The 7544-nt window shown below is 41.7% G+C and overlaps 1 long non-coding RNA gene across 1 annotated transcript; it reads right to left on the reverse strand.

The window, feature by feature from the left end:
• Positions 1-2959, reverse strand: LOC120796730. Its single transcript, XR_005708416.1, has 3 exons — positions 2866-2959; positions 2122-2225; positions 1-1119 (listed from the first exon to the last, which is right to left on the reverse strand). It is a non-coding gene; the product is annotated as an uncharacterized LOC120796730 (long non-coding RNA).
• Positions 2960-7544: the final 4585 nt, after the last annotated feature.

Consider the following 7544-nt stretch of genomic DNA (forward strand, 5'->3'; position numbering starts at 1 on the left):
TTTTATTTACATTAAATGCAACTTGGCTCATTGTTGTTAATGGTGGTTGATAAAAACTAAACTGGTTTACATATAGGAGCCTTTTAATTGAGCAGACATTAGCTTCTTTTCTTCACCAGGTTGTATTTTAATCAGAGCACAGGAGAAGAAATGGGACAGTGAGGAAACTGACACAGCATTTGGTCTCTGTGTCTCCTAGAAACACCACTGCATACGCTCTCGCATCCCTGCTCAGTCTCCCACCTTACCGCCCGAACCACATCAAACGCACAGACATACACGCACCTGCCTCCATCCTCATCTACTCCTGCCTTCCATCGTTTGCATTTTCTCTCTCCCTCACACCCTCTGCTCCTCCCTTCCCCTACTCCTCTGCGGGTGCTGATACAGTGCACTAATCACCGGCTCAATAAATCAGTGGCCGAGCCAATAACCATTACTTCAAATTAGAGCTGCTCGGTCCTGTGAGGGAAAGCAGCTGACACTTTCATAATGGCGCCTTTCATTAGCGGCTATCGACCTGGCGGAGCTAGCACAGAACCTGCAGGACAACACACGCAGTGGGAGGCAGAAACAGCAGGAGGGAGGGGTGAAAACAAGAAGAAAGGGACAGACTGCTAGAGGAAGAAAATCCAAAGTTGTTTCCAGTAAATAAATCTTGGCTGCAGATAAATTCCCTCTGCCAGAATTTATCCTCCTTTAACAGATTCTGAGAGCCAGAATTAGTGTGTGTTTGGGTGCGTGCACTTGTTTTGAGGCAGGAAAGGGGTTGGAGGATGCATAAAATGGCAGCCTCTGTGTCTCTCTCTCTTTCCATCTCCTTCACTCCCCCTCGATCTGTTGGAAGCACGGAACCGGTGCATCAATGTGGGTCACATGTAAATCAGCGCCGTGGGTCGAGCTGGTGTTCCCTCCCCCGGTGGGATGCCCCATGTGAGACATCGTATATCATCTCAGCTTGCTTATTGTAAGGCAGTCACTCACACATTGGTTTACAGATCACTTATGTAAGGACAGTCTTGTGTGTGTTTTTTGTAAGCCGGTGTTCACTCACTGACCCACAGATGGCAGTGTGGGATAGCCAGTTTGTGCTGTTGGTCATCGACGTCCAGTCCGTTGCTTGAGAGAGGAAAACGGGCAGGTTCAGTTCAACATACAGTACAAACACACACAAATACATGTCCCTCCCGCAGCCTCTGCCTTCTCCTCAACCAGTTATGAACGATGACCACAACCCACAGAGAAATAGTACCACAGACATTAAAAGGGCTTTGAGCGCTGACTTTCATGCAGAAGGCGGTGTATTTGCTTTTACCTTCGCTCTGCTTGAGTGGGTGGCGGGTTAATTGCGGCTCTGTGCTCACGTGAGGATACCCTGGCGCAACACAGTCCTCACCAGGAGGATGTTTATATTCCAATGCTTTGAACGACCCGTGAAGCGCTGCTAAATCTCGGAAGGTGGGGTTCAGATAACGGAGCTGCCGTTCAGGTATTTCCTCCCTGATCACAGCCACCTCTTAGACCGTCAACCGAGGGTTTACTGTGACTCGGCAGGTACAATAGGCCTGCTTGACACCACTGGAGGAACAGTGAGCTTCTGAAATTATGTTTCCAAATTTGTATTTTCCGTTGGCAATTTGAATTTTCTTTCTGCATCACAAACCACAAGATTACCTTAGGGATTAGGCAGCGACAATACCCTTAATTTCCATACACCACTGCTCACATGTCTATATTAATAGAGATTTACTAGTCATGGGGCTAAAAATATGAAGTTTGTCCTGATGGTGGCACTAGAGAAAAGCGAGAAAGATTAAATTTAAAATGGTTTTACTCTTGGAATGGACAAATGTGCTTAGTAATTTTCTTTGCAAAATTGGATTATAAAGATATCAGAGTTGGAAATTTGACTTTTCAGCCTGAGGTTGGTGTTGAAGAGTTTAGAAAGTTTTAAAATGACAAGGTTCTTCCCCCTGGAAAGCATGAATAGGCTCAGCAGATTTAATGATCAATCTGTCTTTTGTGTTGACATGGACATGTGTTGGTGACAGTTTATCACAGAAAAGAGTAGAATTGATCATCTGAGGAGTACGAAATCTAAGCTTTTACTTTTCAAGATACCTTCTCATTGAACAAAGCGCTGGTCTTGGAATTTATGACCTAAAGGTTGTGCAACAAAAATTGTCAGAGGGACGAGAAGATCATCAAGGATTATCCCCTGGGATCTTTGAATGAAGAAAAAAAAAGTCAACAGGCTTTTGATTAGTTATTCAAAATTCACTGTGGTGCTTTTAAAAAGTTTCACACACAAATTAGACACTTAAAACAAGTGCTTCACACTACTGTTGTAAACATGCTGCTTCCCACCATCCCCAACCTTCCACGTTAAGTACTTTGGCTCAACTATCAAAGACACTCTGTTGTGCATGCTATATTTTTTGCATACCTGGCATTAGTTTAAGTGCAAGCCATGTCTGGATGTAAAACACTTTGAAACCCAAATAGTTACTAAAAGTAAAATTCTGAATTTAGTCCCGTCGTATTGTAGAATCAATCCCCTGCCATCTTCATAACATAGCGATATAATATCAAATTTCACACGTCATTATTTCTTATGCAGGAGAAAATTAAATTTGTTAAACAAGCCACTTTAGAAACAAAATACTATAAATGAGCCAATTTAAAGGTGCATTAGAGATGTACGATGATATATAATATCCAAGAGTTTCCTCTCAGATTAGGCTGTACACTCAGGTAAATGTGACTTGATTTCACTAGGAGATGCTGGGTCTCAATGCTGAACTGACACTTAACCAATGTGAAATAATGTATATTCAGCTTTGATTAAAGTTTTGATATCGGTACCATGATGCCATGGCCACAAAGTCCATTATTGTTAGTCTGAACCACCTTTTCAGTCTGTTTCTCCTGCTCTATGTCAACAACGGTTTGAACGTGGGGCTGATTAATAAGGAGCAGCTGTGTGAGGAGGAGACTGATCAGGCAATGGGGAAACACACTGAGGACAACTGGTGGACGGGTGAGGAACGGCAGAATCTGGAGAACATGGAGAAGTTAGTGAGGCCTGGCAACTTAAATAACCCCGGGAAATGGAATGAGAGGCAGACGAATTAGATGAAACCGTGAAACATTTAATTTGACCAATTGGAAAAACTACACTCATGTGCTTTCTTTCTGAGAGTGAGATGTGAGCCTTAGCCTCGCTTAGCATAGAGGACGCAGGGAGAAATTTCTAGTCTTGCTCTGTCCGAACACAGTTACATGTTGGATCTATTTCTTGATGAGCAACAGTTTATCTGTCCACCCAGTGGTTCTGTGCAGCATCTTCAGCTACAATGCCGGTTTCCAGATGTAGGGTCTGTGGGAAGAGACTGGTTTCGGTCTCTGTGGAGGCACAATGGTACTTAATCTGGCAAACTCAACAGGATGACACTGTGGGAATCTGTATACAACCAAGATGTTCGCCACGAAACAGATCAAGCACACAACTTGCCCTAATACCACAAAATGTCATTTTTACATTTCTGTTTGTGTATAGGTTGACCAGACTAGATACAAGTTAAAACGTATTTTATTTCTGAAAATGTCGAACTACTCATTTAAATTTCTTCTTACATTAGGATGAAACCATACCTACTATCAAAAGCAGGTTGAACTGTGGTCTGAAGTAGAGTTGTGAGGAGAAGTGAAGACTACAGATGTGTTGACCGGTTGACACCAATGCAAACACAGTCTGCTTTGTCTTCATGTTTTTTGGAGGGTATATAGCGTAAATTTCTTTTCCTGTCTTCTTCTTTTTTACTCTTCAGTATGCCAACCATTTATCTTTATTTGAGCTGCTAAATTATAATGTTAAACATAACTCAAGTCTCTGTAATGGAGAGGATGACCCAGTTCCCCACTGACTGGCAGCTTACCAGTAACTTCATCTCGTCACATCTTCCAAACCAACTGGCTTCGCTGTCCCATGCCTGTCTCGCAGCTAATTTTATTGATGGCGCCATCTTACACAAGACAGAAAAGTGAGTCAGTTTGATTTTCTGCAGCAATTTTGTGTAATTTTTACCTCTCTCTCTTCTCGGAGCGGTCAAAGGTAGCAGTTAGTATATCACAATTAAAGGGAAATTGGCAATAGTCGGACACGGACTGAAAAAGCCAATTAAGGGCGCTGTCAGATGAACTACGTGAACCTAGCTCAATCAATGAAAACAGCAGGGACTCTTTATTCTGAAGAGAAACTCTGGATGAACGGTGCTATCAAAAGACAGATGATAGATAGATCATTTTTTTTAACGCTGTCCTTACTCAATGTAGGTTGCTGCTCTGGATGAGTAATTTCTGCTAAAGGGCACATGGAAAGAAAGGCACAAGCAAAGGTGAGTGGAGGGTGGATGGAGGAGAGAGAGGAGCTAGAAGACAGTGTCTGTGAAGTGAAAGCACCATTTTTATAGTTACAAGTGTCATTGTCTCGTTTTAGCTTTGCAGGAATCCAATGCTGTAATTTTCAAACATCTCTCTATCGCTCACAGCACTTGTCTTTAGGCCTTTTAGAGGGTTATCCAAATCTAATTTGGTGTCTTATACAAGTACATATACTGTAAGATTCAGCCGCTGCAGGATTAAAAACTGATGGTTTGTTTTGGGTCGCGTCCTGTCTCTCACTAACTCTGTGGCCCTGACCTGATTAAAACATTGTACTAGTATGATGGGGACTCACGTTGTAAATATTGCTCCATACGCCTACCCATCACAAAAGGAATACGAGGAAGAAACACAAAAGTACATACAACTGGCCACTGACTGACCGGATGTGACAATCCAATTTAAATTCTCAACTAATACCCATATATCTTCTCTGTATTTCAACTTGTCCAGTACTTCGGTTCATGAGGAAATACCTACCAAACTAATGACCTCACCATCAGTCACAGCTGTACTTGCAGGCTAACATGCAAAGGATGGTAAACATGGAAAGCATTACACTTGCTAAACATCAGCATCTTAGCATTGTCCTTGTGGGCATGTTAGCATGCCAACATTAGCATATAGCATTTAGGTCAATGCACCACTGAGTCTCATAGAGCGGCTAGCATGGCTGTAGACTCTTGGTTTTGTCTAAACCTCTGTTGTCATTTGTCTGGATGAGAGCTGTACAAAAGTACAATCCCACAATGCACTAGCCTACTGACTCTTAGTCTTGTAGTCTTGTGTACAAGTAAAAGATCTGAGCATGTACAAAAACAGTTGGGGTCTGGTGTTCTAAGGTTTCTAGTGTTTTAAGTTTGATGTTGTTGTGAACTGCAATCCCTTTTGTTAGAACGAGGAACAGGTCCTCCAACATAAACGACTATATAGGTCGTTTGGCCCGTTGTATTTGGCCCGTTAATTTTCTGAATGAACTCATAATCAACGTTGTAAAGTTCTTTAGTTTGTCTTACTACTGAGAATCATTTGATTAGTTCACAGGCCCAATTAAAAGACAGGCACGTAAGAAACTTGCTCATTGTTGTATACAAGTTTAAAGCAAAATTTTTATCATTTTGAATTTAAATGTCAAGCTACAAGCAGTTTTTTAGCCTGAAATATAGGCTCGACCTGACTGACACACACACACACACACACACACACACACACACACACACACACACACAGCTAACAGCTCACTTCTCTCTCTCTTCAGCAGCCTCTCCTCAGCTGACTCTTCAGCTGAATCCAATCCCGGTTTTGCATCAAACAAACTATCATTGTGAGCGCACAACAGGTTTGGCAAATCCTTAGCCGTGGAACATCTTTAAACACATTATTAATTCACTTCATGGTGCATAACATAAGCAATCACAGATGCACAACAGATGGGTTCCTTTGCTGCCTTGATCTGAAACTACATCACAAGGAAAACTAAATGACGGCTCAATTAAGCTGAAAAACTTCCGGCCAAGTACTGGCTTCTCAAATGACCCATGACACTTTTTCAGCCACTTTTTTTGAGTGCAATAAATGAACAAGGAAACATAACACACCTGGCCTGCAGCCCTTGCCTCACACACAGGCTGTAAAACACACCATTTTTCTGGTGTATTCTATTTCAACTGTTGGAGTGTATTATCTGTGGACTGATTACCCCAGACGGTGAAGATGATTTTTCAGTGTGCACTCCTTCAGCTTTTACTTGCTAAAAGCCCTGAGATCTACAATATGGTACACTCAAACATATGAAATATGAATGTAATTTCTGGTTTTTCTGTGCATGTGCTGCCGCGCCGAACAGCATAGAGTAACTTTATTCATTTATTTAAATGCTATTCCTGCTTTTGGAATAACCTGAGGTTTGATGTAAACACTTTAAAGTCATTGTCTGTTGTGCGTGCGTGTGTGTGTGTCCTTGATGAGGACATGTGGCCATGTTGTACAATAGAAGAGACAGAGTTATTAAAGAGGACACGGCATTAGACTGGCAGCATTTGACCGGCCACATGAACTGTCAGGTCACAGGAGGCGTGGATTTGTGTTAGCACGTCCTTGTTTACAGAGCTGAACTCACTTGTTCCTGCGTGACTGCGCTCTGACCTCATGTATGTCTTGGAGGGATATGCAAAAGCAAAAGTCCTCAATTACATAAATGGGGGAAAAAAAAGGATGTAAGTTGCTTTAGATTTTAAATAAAAATGACAATGAAAGAGAGCTAAGAAGCCTGGCTGCTTAGCAGTATGCATTCTGGTTAGGAGATTGTCTTTCAAAGAAAATCTGTCCAATTGGTTGTTTGTTGTGTTTACTTTTCTTTTACAACCTGTTGCAGCCATACAACTAATGACTGTCCTGTCCGGAAAAAAATGACAGCAGTGGTTTAAACAAAACCAAGTCTGCAACCATGCTAACGGCTCTCTGAGACCGTACTTAAACTCAGCGGTGCTTTGAGCTCATTTTTAACACCTACTAACACCTACAAAGCTCCTAAACATCAGCCTGTTAGGTTTAATGTTTACCATGATCACCGTCTTAATTTAGTGTGTTTACATGTTAACTTTAAAATTAGTAATGAAGACAAAGTATAGCTGATAGTTTTGCAGGTATTTAGTCATAAGCCAAAAGACCGGATAAATTGAAATTTTTACCTGATGGTGACACTAGTTGAAAAGTGAGAAGATCACCAAAGTGATTACAATTCCTGAGAGGGACATGTACATGTCTGTCCAAAATTTGAGTGCAGTCCCTTCAACAGCTGACACATTGATTTCAAAATCACGAATGTCGGCCCTATGGTAGTGCTAAAGGGAAAAACAGGGGATCACCAAAGTTATTAGTGCTTAGTATCTAGGCGTCGTAATCACGTGTACCAAATTTCATGGCAATCCAGCCAATCCAATAGTTGTCAAGACATTTCACCAAAAGCCAAAAATATCGGCTTGTGGCCTTCGCGAGGGTCATCGTAAAGCACATCGCAGGGAACATTAAAATAAAGTTGGTGTGAAACAAAAAAAATGATGTATGAAACGTTTGTAAGATAACTAATCATATACATACGC

The sequence above is a fragment of the Xiphias gladius genome, chromosome 11 (genome assembly GCF_016859285.1).
Source record: "Xiphias gladius isolate SHS-SW01 ecotype Sanya breed wild chromosome 11, ASM1685928v1, whole genome shotgun sequence".
Classification (NCBI taxonomy): domain Eukaryota; kingdom Metazoa; phylum Chordata; class Actinopteri; order Istiophoriformes; family Xiphiidae; genus Xiphias; species Xiphias gladius.